General features: G+C 41.5%; 1 long non-coding RNA gene across 1 annotated transcript in view; it reads left to right on the forward strand.

Annotated features, from left to right (window-relative positions):
- Positions 1 to 4,904: 4,904 nt before the first annotated feature.
- The window catches only part of LOC114008224 (uncharacterized), a 32,848-nt gene continuing 24,915 nt past the window's right edge, over positions 4,905 to 12,837 (forward strand). Inside the window, exon 1 of the long non-coding RNA XR_003549778.1 lies at positions 4,905 to 5,077. This is a non-coding gene — a long non-coding RNA (uncharacterized LOC114008224). The remainder of the gene's footprint in view (positions 5,078 to 12,837) is intronic.

Raw genomic sequence — 12,837 nt, forward strand, 5'->3', positions numbered from 1 at the left:
CTATATGACTCAAGAGCTCCTTTTTTTTTTTTAGAGGTTTTTGCTATAGGGTGCATGTGCTCACCAGACAGACAGACAGAGACAGAGAGACAGAAAGCGAGAAATCACCCCCCAGGGGGGGTGGCCACGCCGCAATCCCTTCTCCTCCATTCTCCTCTTGGGATCTTGGGCACACACGCACACGTGCCTGTTGTGAGTCTAAGCCACCAGGTCCGGGACGCGAACCGCGGTCGATTACATGGGAGTCCAGCGACATAGCCATTACGCTAACTGCTGGTCCCGAGCTCTATTTTTTAAAAAGAAGAATTATTTATTTAATTTTATTATTATTATTTAATTTGCTATAGGGCATATGCACTCATGACATGGGGGAGGGAGGACATAAATGAGAAAGAATCCACAAGGTCCAGTACTTGAACCATGGTTGGCCATGTAGGAGTCCAACACCTTAACCACCATAGCACCTACTGGCCCAAGAACTCCATTTTTATTTTATTTTTTTTGAGAGGTTTTCGCTATAGGGTGGGTGTGCTCTCCAGACAGAGAGAGACATAGAGACAGAAAGCGAGACATCACCCGCCAGGGGGGGTGGCCACGCCGCACTCCCTTCTCCTCCATTCTCCTCTCGGGATCTTGGGCATGCACGCACATGTGCCCGGTGTGAGTCTAAGCCACCGGGTCCAGGACTCGAACCGCGGTCGACTACGTGGGAGTCCAGCGACATAGCCACTATGCTAACTGCTGGTCCCAGAACTCCATTTCTAAGTGTACACTTGGGGGAATTAAAAACATTTGCCCACATAAAAACTTGGACATAAATGTTTATAGAAACATTATTAAGAATAGCCAAAAAGTGAAAACAACCCAAATGTCCATCAACTCATGAATGGATAAACAAAATACAGTATGTCCATATTGTGGGCTATTGTTCACCCTTAAAAAAAAAATGAAGGGCCAGTAAGTGGCATGAGATTAAGGGGCTGGGCTCCCATGTGGCCAACCATGTTTCGAGTGCTGAACCTGGTAACTTGCGTTCTTTCCCTTTCTCTCTCTATCTCTGTCTCTCCCTAGTGAGCACATGTACCCAATGCAAGTTAAAAAGTGATAATGAAGTACCAGCAGATGGTGTAATGGTTATGTCTCTGGACTCTCACATAGTCGACTGTGGTTCAAGTCCTGGACCTGGCAGCTTAAAACTCATGCCAGGTACGTGTATTGTGTGTGCCCAAAATTATGAGAAGAGAATGGATTGAAGCATGGCCATGGCTACTGGAGGGTGATTTCTCAGTTTCTGTCTCTCTTGCTCTGTCTTGCTGGCAAGCGCACATGCCCTGTAACAAAAATCTCGCAAAAAAAAAAAAAAAAGATAATGATAATAAAATTTTAAAAAAGAAATGAAGTACTGATACATGAAATGACATAGATGAGCCCTGACAATGTTATGCTCAATGAAAGAAACCAGACATAAAAGATCACACTATTATATGATTGCATTTATATGAAATATCCAGAATAGGCAAATCTATAGAGACAGAAAGTAGTTGTCAAGGACTAGGGGGCAGGAGGGAAGCCTTTTTTTAGGGGTGATGGAAATGTTTAGAAAATAGATAGTGGTGATGATTTTACAATTTGTGAATATACTAAAAAAACCCACTGAATTGAATTTTGTGATATGTGAATTACATCTCAATAAAAATTTGTATTGACATGATATGCTGTGTAGGCAAGTTGGGGTAGTAGAAAGAATGGGACCAGACTAGATCCTGTTGAGAATCTTGGCTTTGAGTCAGAATCTCTGGCTTTGAAAACTGGGGCATTAACACAAATCTTACATATTTTTACGTGAACTGTTGGGGGGATGGAGTGTGCCTGACATGTAGTACATTTTTAACACATGTTAATTCGTTTCTCTTCCTCCCTCCTTCTTTTTCTCTCTCTCCTTCCCTCCCTTCCTTTCTTTCCATCTTCTCTTCTTTTCTCTTCTCCTTCCTTCTTAAACTTGTACTAGGTTTATTTTTCAGGAGAAAATAAATATAGGAGTCCTGCTGTTATGGGAACAATAGTCTAAACTTCCCTATGAGTTGGGGGATAGAAGATTGATGGGTTGGGGAACAACTCAAAGGGAAACTGTTTTAGGCAAAATTGTTCCACTTATTTATTGCATGTATAGAGTAATGGCATGGCCTTCTAGGGAGGAGGGAGTTTCTATTGGCTACAGGGACAGCTGTTGACAAAACAAAGTTGTTCTTTGATTCTAGTCAGAAAGGACTTGATTTTTCTGGAGGACGGGAGACCAAAAGAAGATTAGTTAAAACACACACACACACACACACACACACACACACATATTTTGGGGCCTCGCTTCACTCTTCACTCCTTTCTCTGGAATTTTAGTCTCTTGTTTCTGAGGAAGAAAGCTCTGTAGGTAATTCTAAAACAGTGCTTTTAATATATTAATGTGTCACTAGAAGCATCTGGCTAACATAATTTCTGATTCAGTGAGTCTGGTATGGGCCTGAGGTTCCTTCTGATAGCTTCCCAAGTGATACCTTGATGCTGCCGATCCAAGGACCACACCTTGAGCAGAAGAGTTTAGCAGCTAATCTGAGTGAAGCAGGTTGGAACTGAATATTACACTAATTTAAGTTGGAAATGCTAGGTTCTGTGACTGTCCTATGCACTTCAAGCTTGCTAGCCTGCATAGAGCTTATTTGCAAGTCTTCACATTATAGAAAGTCTAATGGGCACTCTTCATTACCTCACTGGACTGGGAAGGAGAGCTATTAGAGAATAGATAGCAGTTGGTCTTCCAAGGTCATAGTCTAAAGGGAGATTCCACTGGTGGGTGCAGGTATCATCAGTCTGAGGAGCCTTGGGGTTTTTGATCCAGTCTCTTGGGGGTATAAAGATGTGATGAATGTAATACCGCAGACATAATGCAAAGAGTACAGACTTTAGAGCCTGAGAGGCCTTGTAATAGGGGCCTGCTTTAGCCAGACTGACTCTATCTTGTTAATCACCTTGTTTTTTTTTCCTTTTCGTCAGCCTGATACTCTGTTTGAAATCTCTTAGGAACTCCAGGGAGACAGACGTCAGAGGCAGTCAACCTGAAGCTCAAAACAATGGAAATTGTTCCATTCTTAAGAACTGAAACTTCTGTTTTGGAGACATATTGTATCCCTGGCTAAAAATTAACCTGACCTGTGCTTTTCTGTACATTGCCGTGAGCCCCCAGTCTCTTCCTTCCTCTGTAAAAGCATCTGTAAAGTGGCTAACCAGTTGAAGATATTTTACATATCCTCCTGGTATGACCACACTATAATAACTTCTCCATTCCTTTTCTTGTTTGTTTTTGAGAGAGAAATTTTTTGCTATTAGGGCTCTCTGCTCACCAGAGAGACAGAGAGACAGAAAGCACAAAATCAACCTTCAGGGGGGATGGCCACAGCGCAATCCCTTCTCCATTCCCCTCTCAGGATTTTGGGTATACATGCACATGTTCCTGGTGTGAGTTTTAAGCTGCTGTGTCCAGGACTCGAACCATGGTTGACTATGTGAGAATCCAGCAACATAGCCATTACACTATCTTCTGGCTGCTGCTTTACCCAACAATTTCCCCCCTCTGTTTTGTTGAGTAGCAAAGGGTCTCTGAACTGGGGCATAGGACTCCTTGTCCAGCAATAGTGTTAGCGTGAATCTTATTTCTTATGTTGTGAGCTTGGACTGTACCTAACTTTCTTGAGCCTCAATGTTCCTATTCATTTTATGGAGATAATACTTCCCACCTTGCAGGGTGGTTCTAAGTTTAAAATCAACCATGTACGTAACAAGCCTGCTGCAGAGTCAGAGTTCTATTAGTATAGAGCTGATGTCAAGTCCTTGTGCTCACTCTAGGGAAAGGGCAGCCAGGGAGATGGAGGGACCTGGGGAACTTTTACTCTCCTTCAGTTTGCCCACAGTGGATGCTCAAACCCACTTGTGTTAATTTATAAACTAATCAGATTGTGCCTTTAGCTCTTTGTTTGAGCACAGCCGGTTTTTGAAGATCCCATAGGAGGATAGTTGTCTTTCGGGGTAACTAGAGGTCAGTTTTTTAGAAGATTTAGATACTTCTTTTATTCCCTAAGGCCTTACAAATTCTGAGAGTGAGAATACACTGTTACATATTACATTAAGAATATTCATGCTGAATGGGCCCCAAGAGATAATTTTAATCTAATTCCCTCATCTGAGAAAACAGCACAGAAAGATTTAACAATGTGCCTAAGGCTATTGAATCACTTAGTGGCAAAATCAGGGGTAAGGCTGGGCCTCCATCCTGCTAGCTGTTTTCACTGTATTGCCCTACTAACCCTTGAGTAGTGTAGTGTTTGCTATACTGAACATTTTAGATCCAGATGTACTGAAAGTACAGGGCTGGCCTCATAGCCTAGTGGTTAAGGGAGCTGGATCCCACATGGCTAACGATGATTGGAATCCTGACCTCAGGGACTTGGAAAACACTGCACATGCCCCCCAGATCTTAACAAGATGGAGAAATGGAGAGGAAGGTATTGCAGTGTGATCACTTCTCATTAGGGGTGCTTTCTCCTTCTCCTTCTCCTTCTCTCTGTCTCTTCAACTCTCTCTGGTGAGCACATGTGCACTCTGGTAATTAAAAAAAGATATAATACATTTTAATTTTAATACATCACAAAAATACTTTGTAATACATTTGGAACTCTTACTTGCTCTGTCTGCACTTCACAGAACTTGGAGAGAAATTTACTAATGCTATAATAGTCAATTGCTATATATTTGCTCAGGACTTTTGGTTGATCACATCTTTGGCTTATATAATATTAACTGTATGTCAAGAGTGTAGTTAGGTCTGCACAATGGTTTACTTGAATTGGCTTGTTCACAGGCAGTAGTCAATGGACTGGAGTTGGAGGACCAGTGAACTGCTCAGGGTCATGAAACCTTGGAAGAAAATATTTCCTGCTCTATAGTGGGCTATCGTCAAACTCCAGCATGGCAACTGTCTTCAAAAAGTGTTCACCTGCCTTCATGGAATGACAGAAATAAGGGCAAGATGGTAAGGGCTTTTTTTTTTTTTTTGAGAGATTTTCACTATAGGGCGGGTGTGCTCGCCAGACAGAGAGAGACATAGAGACAGAAAGCGAGAAATCACCTCCATGGGGGATGGTCACGCCACAATCCCTTCTCCTCCATTCTCCTCTCGGGATCTTGGGCACGCACGCACACGTGCCCGGCGTGAGTTTTAAGCCACCGGGTCTGGGACGCGAACCGCGGTCGACTATGTGGGAGTCCCGCGACATAGCCATTACGCTAACTGCTGGTTCCCAATGGGAAGATTTTTAAAAAGAAAGCAAAATTTATCCAGTTTAATGCTTGCCTTTTATTCTGACATTACAGCCTTTCAACATTTTGTTGTTAGAAGGTTTTTTTTTTTATGAAATTACTGTCATTGCACATTATATTGGGTCATTGGGAAAGTCATGACACATTTTTTACATTAAAAAAAAGAAATACATCATTACTTTCGCAACGACCTAATAGATTCTTCCCCTCCCCTTTCAATTGTTTATTTTTAAAGTGCCCTTATTTAACAAAATTAAAAATTGGCACTCTGTCTAGATCCTTACTATCTCTAGTCCTGACATCAGGATTCTAAAAAAATGTTCTTTGCTTTGTAACTTCCAGAAATGCCTTGTGTAATGTGGCAAAATGCTGACTTTTAAGTAGGAGCTAGAAAGTGGTGTCTCAGGAAGGACCACCTTCTCACTGAGTGAGAGATTGGATTTTGTATTGCTATTTCATCCATTTATTTCTTCCATGTGAGAAAGACAGAGACAGACTGGCACCTCCAACCGGGTCTTCACTTCACAATCCTTAGCTGCCTTGGATTACAGGCAAATGCATGTACAGTTTTCTCAGGGAGGTCTCAGGAGGCGAACCCAGGTCCTGTTTCATTACCACTATGCCACCACCTGGCCCCAAGGTCAAATCTTTTATGCTTCTCTTCCCAATGTTAGAATCTGTATTCCTTCTCAGGACCAGCAGATGGCATAATGGTTACCTTGCTGGACTCCCACATAGTCAACTGCAGTTCGGGTCCTGGACCCAGTGTCTTAAAACTCATGCCAGGCACTTGTGTGTGTGTGCCCAAAATCCTGAGAGGAGAATGGAGGAGAAGGGATTGTGGCGTGGACATCCACCCCGGGGGTGGTGGTGGTGATTTCTCTCTCTGTCTCTCCGGTGGGCACATGCACCCTATAGCAAATATCTCTAAAAAAATATATATATATGAATAAAGAATCTGTATTTCTTCTCAAATAGGAAATTGATTTTATTATTTTTAGAAGTAAAAGTGTTGAGGGCACTTAGTGATCTGGTAAGCAAGTGGGTTGGTGAGGGAGGAAATAATATGAGATGAGAAGTCAGGGCTTCCTGTTTCTTAATCTCTGAACAGAAGGGGAACTAGAAAAGTATTCCCAGCAGGGAAGGAAGGAGGTTTGGATACTCTCTTTCCATGACCAGTGTGGCTTCCTCTTCCAGATGCAAGAACTCTGGGCTTGAAAGGAAGCCTACTTCAGGGCTCTTTAAGAAAGCTAAGCAACCAAGGGCAATGACTCTACTTCATGTTCAACTACACTGGGAAATTTCTTTGAGAGGTATAGCATTTTCTCAAGAAATTCAATTGCATTGTCCCTGCTATTTAACCAGAGAACTCAGTACTGAAAAAATCTGAGATGGTTCATCAACGGAACATGAATTATAACAACCAAGATTAACTGTGGGTTAGTGTGGTGATCTGACAAGGAGGTGATAGAGACCTCTTTGCCAGGGCCAAAAATATGCTACTCACAGAAATTCTCTTCTGTTCAATTCTTGAAAGGAGTGTTAATTTTCTTTTTCTTTTCTTTTTGAGAAATGTTTGTTATAGGACAAATGTGCTCTCTGGAGAGACAGTGAGACAGAAAGTGAGAAATGACCCCCTGGGGGGATGACCACACTGCAATCCCTTCTCCTCCATTCTCCTGTCAGAATTTTAAGCACATATGCACATATGCCCAGTGTGAGTTTCAAGTTTCTGGGTCTAGGACTTGAACCGCGGTTAGCCATGTGGAAATCCAGCAAAGTGACCATTATGCTATTTGCTGGTCCCAGGAGGGTTGATTTTCTAATGCCCAATATTATTCAGGAATGATTTAAAGTAGCTTACAGAAATACAAGACTGAAAAAAATAAGAAAGTAATGTTTTATGGAAAAGAAGTGTAGAAAAAATAAGAAAGGTGGAGCCAGCCCTGTAGTACAGTGATTAAACACTGTGCTCTGTGAGCCAGATCCCATGGAGTTGACTGTAGTTTGAATCTGGCCCTGGTGACTTGAAAACCATGCTGGGCACATGTTTCTGAGTGCTCAGGATTCTAATGGGATGGAGAAGTGAAGGAAAAGATGTTGTGTTATGACTGTACCTAATTGGGGTGCTTTCTTTCTGGTAAGTGAACACATTCTTTGGCAATGAAAGAGAGAGAAAAAGCTTCTCATCATTTCAGAAATGTTTACTGTGTGTTCCTGTGTGTCTGGTACTATTACAGGCCTAGGGAAAAGTCAAACTTTGCTCCCGGAAGATTTGTGAGGTGCTGATGTGTACATTCCCAAGGGTAACTTGGTTACTTACAACAAGGAACCTGAAAACCAGCTGTGAATCCAGTCCCATATTTTCACTTTAAATATCACTTAATTACTTGAGTCACAGGAACATCATTACATTCATTTAATTGCTCTAGTGATACTAACTTCTGCCACTAACCGTGAACTGTGATTTTTTTTTCTAATTAATTTTATTTATCTCATTTGCTGTATAAAATAAGATTTTCTATCCAGAATACTCTGTATATTGGCTCAATCAAGGATATGATCATACATGTTATTGTCAACAAATAATTTTCCATTTCTTGTTTCTTATATTACCCCCCCCCCTTTATTTCCTACCTCTCACCCTGTGCCATTTTGTACCCTCCTCCCACACTGTCTCTGGTATCTACAGTTGTTTTCCATGCCTTTTTTCCCTCCCACATTTTTTTTTTGAATTTTTTAAATTTAATTTATTTCTTTTTGTATATATATTCAATCGCATTGTTTAGCTTACAATGTGAGCATTTCAATATGTGAACATTTCTTTCCAGTCCCATTGATCAAAATATCTTCAACCAATAACACCACACTTCCCCATCCTGTCAATGTTCTACCTCCGTATCCCTTCTCCAAATATCCTTTGTTAGGCCCCACTCCTCCACATACACCTCATCTGACAGTCACACCCATCTCTTGTGTTTGTACAACTGTTAGTCAACCAGTTTCAGTCATAGAGTGCAGACATTCGGTATATGTTAAGTGGGGACATACAATGTCTCTCCTTCATAGCCTGGCTTGCCTCACTCAGCAGTAAATCTTCCATATTTTTCTACTTTCTTTACTGATTTGATGCTATGTAGGAACATTTAAATGCCATTACCATGGTACTAGAGCAGTTTAGGATTCCCATCAACAAAAACACATGACAGTATCCACTTTCCTGATAACAAATAGATTCTTTTTCTATCCTTGTGTACAGATGTAAGTTTGTCACATAATTTGTTACTAATATATTAGTTTCAGAATTATTTGTGGTACTGTTTCTTCAAACATTGAAAAAAATTAGCTTAGAAAATGAAAGTTTTATGCAAAAGTGAGTATGTAAATAAAGTTAATTAGTAAATTACATTATTCTTTTTTAAAAATAATTTTATTTATTGTTATTCTTAAATTTTGACAGAAAGGAAGAATGAGAAAGCCACAAGGTCTGGGACTTGAACCACCTTTGGCCATGTGGGAATCCAGTGCCTTAACCACTATATCACCTGCTGGCCCCATAAATTACATTATTCTTTTTTTTGGAGAGGTTTTCACTATAAGGCGTGTGCGCTCACCAGGCAGACAGAGACAGAGAGATAGAAAGCAAGAAATCAGCCCCCAGGGGGGATGGTCACGCTGCAGTCCCTTCTCCTCCTTTCTCCTCTTGGGATCTTGGGCACACACGCACATGTGTCCAGCGTGAGTTTTAAGCCACCCGGTCCGGGACGCGAACTGCGGTCGACTACGTGGGAGTCCAGCGACATAGCCATTATGCTAACTGCTGGTCCCAATTACATTATTCTTAAAAAAAGAAATGAGGGGTCGGCAGGTGGTGTGGTGGTTAAGGACGCTGGACTCTCACATGGCTGACCATGGTTTGAATCCTGGACCTGGCAGCTTGTTTTCTCACTCTCTCTCTCATTTTGTCCCTCTCTGGTCAAATTTAAATAAATAAATAAAATAATTATTTAAAAAAATAATTATTTATTTAATTTTATTTATTCATTCATTTATTTTAATTTGACCAGAGAGAGATACACACATAGAGAGAGGGGGAAAGTGAGAAAGCAAGCCACCAGGTCCAGTATTCGAACCGCAGTCGGCCACCATGCCGCCTGCTGGTCCCCAAATAAAATAATTCTTAAAAAAAAGAAAGTCTTATTATATAAACATTTCCTTCCGTTGAGGATTATCATTTCAAAGGCAAGTTTTTTAAAAAAATAACATGTAAGAGGTTTTTAAAAATGATTATGAAATTAAAGCATATGGTTCTGGGGCTCGCTGGTGGCACAGTGATAAAATGTAAGCTGACACACATGGGAAAGTTCCAGGTTCACATCCACAGAGCTCCTTGAGTGTTCTGGGCACATGTGTGCCCATAGTCTGGGGCTGGCGGAAGCTGAGGGGTGAGTTGCAGTGTCAAGTCCTTGTTGGGAGTACTCTCTCTCTCTTTCTTTCTCTTAATGTCTTTCTTGCTTATAGAAGAAATAAATAAATAAATAAATTTTAAAATAATTTGAAAACCACAAAATTAAAACATTCTAATGAAACATGTACATTCAAGTAATACAGTAGATGTCAGTTAGAGGTATGCTGATTTAATGTATTAATAATATATTATCAATGATTCATATATTACCATGCTTTTATAACAAATACAAAATTATTATGGTTATATTTTTGGCATCAACAAATTATGTAAAAGATCATATATTAGCTTTATTATGAATAGACACTTGAATGTTTACAATATGTGTTCTCAAACCAGAGAGTCTGATTTGGTTGGTGTGCCCAGGTGTCAGCAGTTTCATACGCTCTCCATCTTCCTAAGTAGCCAGAGTTGAGAGCTGCTTTGCTAGATGGTGTGGAGAAAACAAAAATAAATCAAACATGTGTGAACCCCACAGGACCTGGTGAAAAGTGGTGAAAGGGAAAGAAGTGACCATTTTTGAGCCCCTTTATGGCAAACCTTAACCAGATAGTTGCTTTCTGGCTGTTGTTTTCAACCCTCAGGTCAACCTGAGGAGCTGGGAACAATTATCCCCATTTTACAGGCACTGAGACAAAGTGATCATAAGTGAATTGATCATCATTAGTAGGCAGAGAAGCTGAGGTGTAGGCATGTTTATCTGTATTCTCCCTTGTTATTAAAAAATGATTTGGGGCTGTGAGCTGGAATTTGAACCCAGATTTTCTTGGCTATAGGTTTTCACTACCCTATGACATACCCTGCAAAAGATTCTACAAGCAGAAAGTGATTTGGTTGAGGCATAACTGGAAGATTGTCTTGATCTTCTGAAATTGTTGCTCTGGGGCTTTCATTTTATAACAATTCTCAGGAACTATCTCATATTTATTAACTATGAGTATTAAGAGGGCTGTTTTATGGTAGGTAGAATAAACTTCTTGGCATTTTACTCTGAGAGAATAAGTACTATGATTTTATTTGCTTACACTGAAGCAATAGTACTCAATTGGGGGGTGATTTTTGCCATCCAGAAACATCTGGAAATGGCTGGGGAAATTTCTGGCTGTTAAAACCGAGGGTGAGGATTGAGACTTGCTGGGGAGGTAGAGGCAGTGGGTGCTGCATGACATCCTCTAACACACAGGACAGTCCCCAGGGCAAAGAGTAACCTGGCCCAAAATGTCAGTAGTGTTGAGGTTGTGAAACCCTGCCTTAGAGGAAAGGGATTACCTGATATGTGAAATAGTAGTGATTTTAATAACAACTAATAGTAGCATTTATCAAATCTCATGATGTTTTGAACCCTTTGATTGGCCAGCCAGCAGTTATGTTTTTTAAATCACTTCCAAAATACCATTAGAAATTATTTGTAGGGACCAGATGTTGGCACACCAGTAGCACAATGCTCTGTGATGCTGGACTCACATGGGAAGGGCCCAGGTCCTGAGTCTTCCCTGTGGACACCAGGCACATGTGTATGTGCATACATGCTTGTGTAAGTGTGCATGTATGCACCCATGATCTGGGCTGACTGAGGCTGGGAATGGACTGTGACATGAAGACCTTGTTGAGATGACTGTTTTCCCCAGCCTCTATTTTCTCTTTCATAAAAAAGAAAAAAGATTTGTAGGCCCAGCTACAGTAGTAGCTAAGACCCTGCTGCTTGGCAGACTGGGGCCACATGGGAGGCCCACATCCTATTCTTGGCCCATGCTAAAATGTTGGGCATAGGGGCACACACTTGTAGTCCCAGCTGCTTGGGAGATGAGACAGGAGGATTGTGACACAGTGAGATCCTGACTTAAAAATAAAAACCAAACACTGGGACCAGTAGTTGGCCTAATGGCTATGTCGCTGGACTTTCATGTAGTTCGAGTCCTGGACCCAGTGGCTTAAACTCACACTGGGCATGTGTACATTTGTGCCCAAGGTCCCGAGAGGAGAATGGAAGAGAAGGGATTGTGGCGTGGCCATCCCCCCTGGGGGGTGATTTCTCTCTTTCTGTCTCTCTGTCTTTCTTTCTGACAAGCGCATGCACCCTATAGCAGAAACCTCTCAAACAAACAAACAAAACAAACACACACACAGATTTTTAAGCTCAGGAAGCTTACGCTCCAGTGAGAAATCAAGAGCCAGAGAATTCCCGCAGTTATCAAAAGGGAAACATCATCATCCATACAGTGGGAAGGAAGATATATAGCAGCAAGGAAACCAGCTTCTCTGAGTGAGTGGCAAGAAAGAACCCTCTGAAATCGGGAGGACAGAGCTGTGTTTGTATCTTTGTGCCTCTTTTTGCTGCCCCCACATCTTCAGAACAATTTATTCAGTTACTCTATTTCCTCATCCATAAGATGCAGATATTGAGTACCCATCTCATAAGCTTGTTGGGAGATAATACATGTAAAACACAATGGCTGTTTTACATGAGAGAGTACATGTAAAACACAATGACTGACAAAGATAAAGCTTTCAGTCAATGGTTGTTTCCTTCTTATTTTGCTTGGAGGGGTGCCACTGAGGTGGTGCCTGGGAGCTGCTCACACCTCCTCCAGAGGGAATTTCCAAGTTTCCCAGGCATACTTCCTTACTTGAGCAAGACAGTGTGAGTCAGGTTGCCTTGGCTTCACCTTGGCTCCAGGATGTGGCCCGCCCTGCTGGTTACAGCCTTCCATTGTGGTTAAGTTGGGGTGGAGCTGGCTAGAGGGAGGTGGCAAAGGAAGACAACAAATTCCATTTTCTCATGAAACTTTGTAAAATTAATGCCTTTACCTCAGTCTGCAGAGCAGAAACAGGGTAGAGAGCAGGTGTCTAAATGTCTCCGCTTATGATAAAAGTATAAGAATAGCTAATGTTGCTCCAAGGTACCAGGAGTCTTCTGCCCGAGCCCCCTTCCTCAGGCAGAAAATGAGCAGTCCTGCTCCTAGAACCCTTTTGGGGAGGTGATAAGTTGGCTTAGACCTCAGAGA

This window comes from Tupaia chinensis, unplaced genomic scaffold (assembly GCF_000334495.1).
Source record: "Tupaia chinensis unplaced genomic scaffold, TupChi_1.0 Scaffold000311_2, whole genome shotgun sequence".
In the NCBI taxonomy this organism is placed as follows: Eukaryota; Metazoa; Chordata; class Mammalia; order Scandentia; family Tupaiidae; genus Tupaia; species Tupaia belangeri.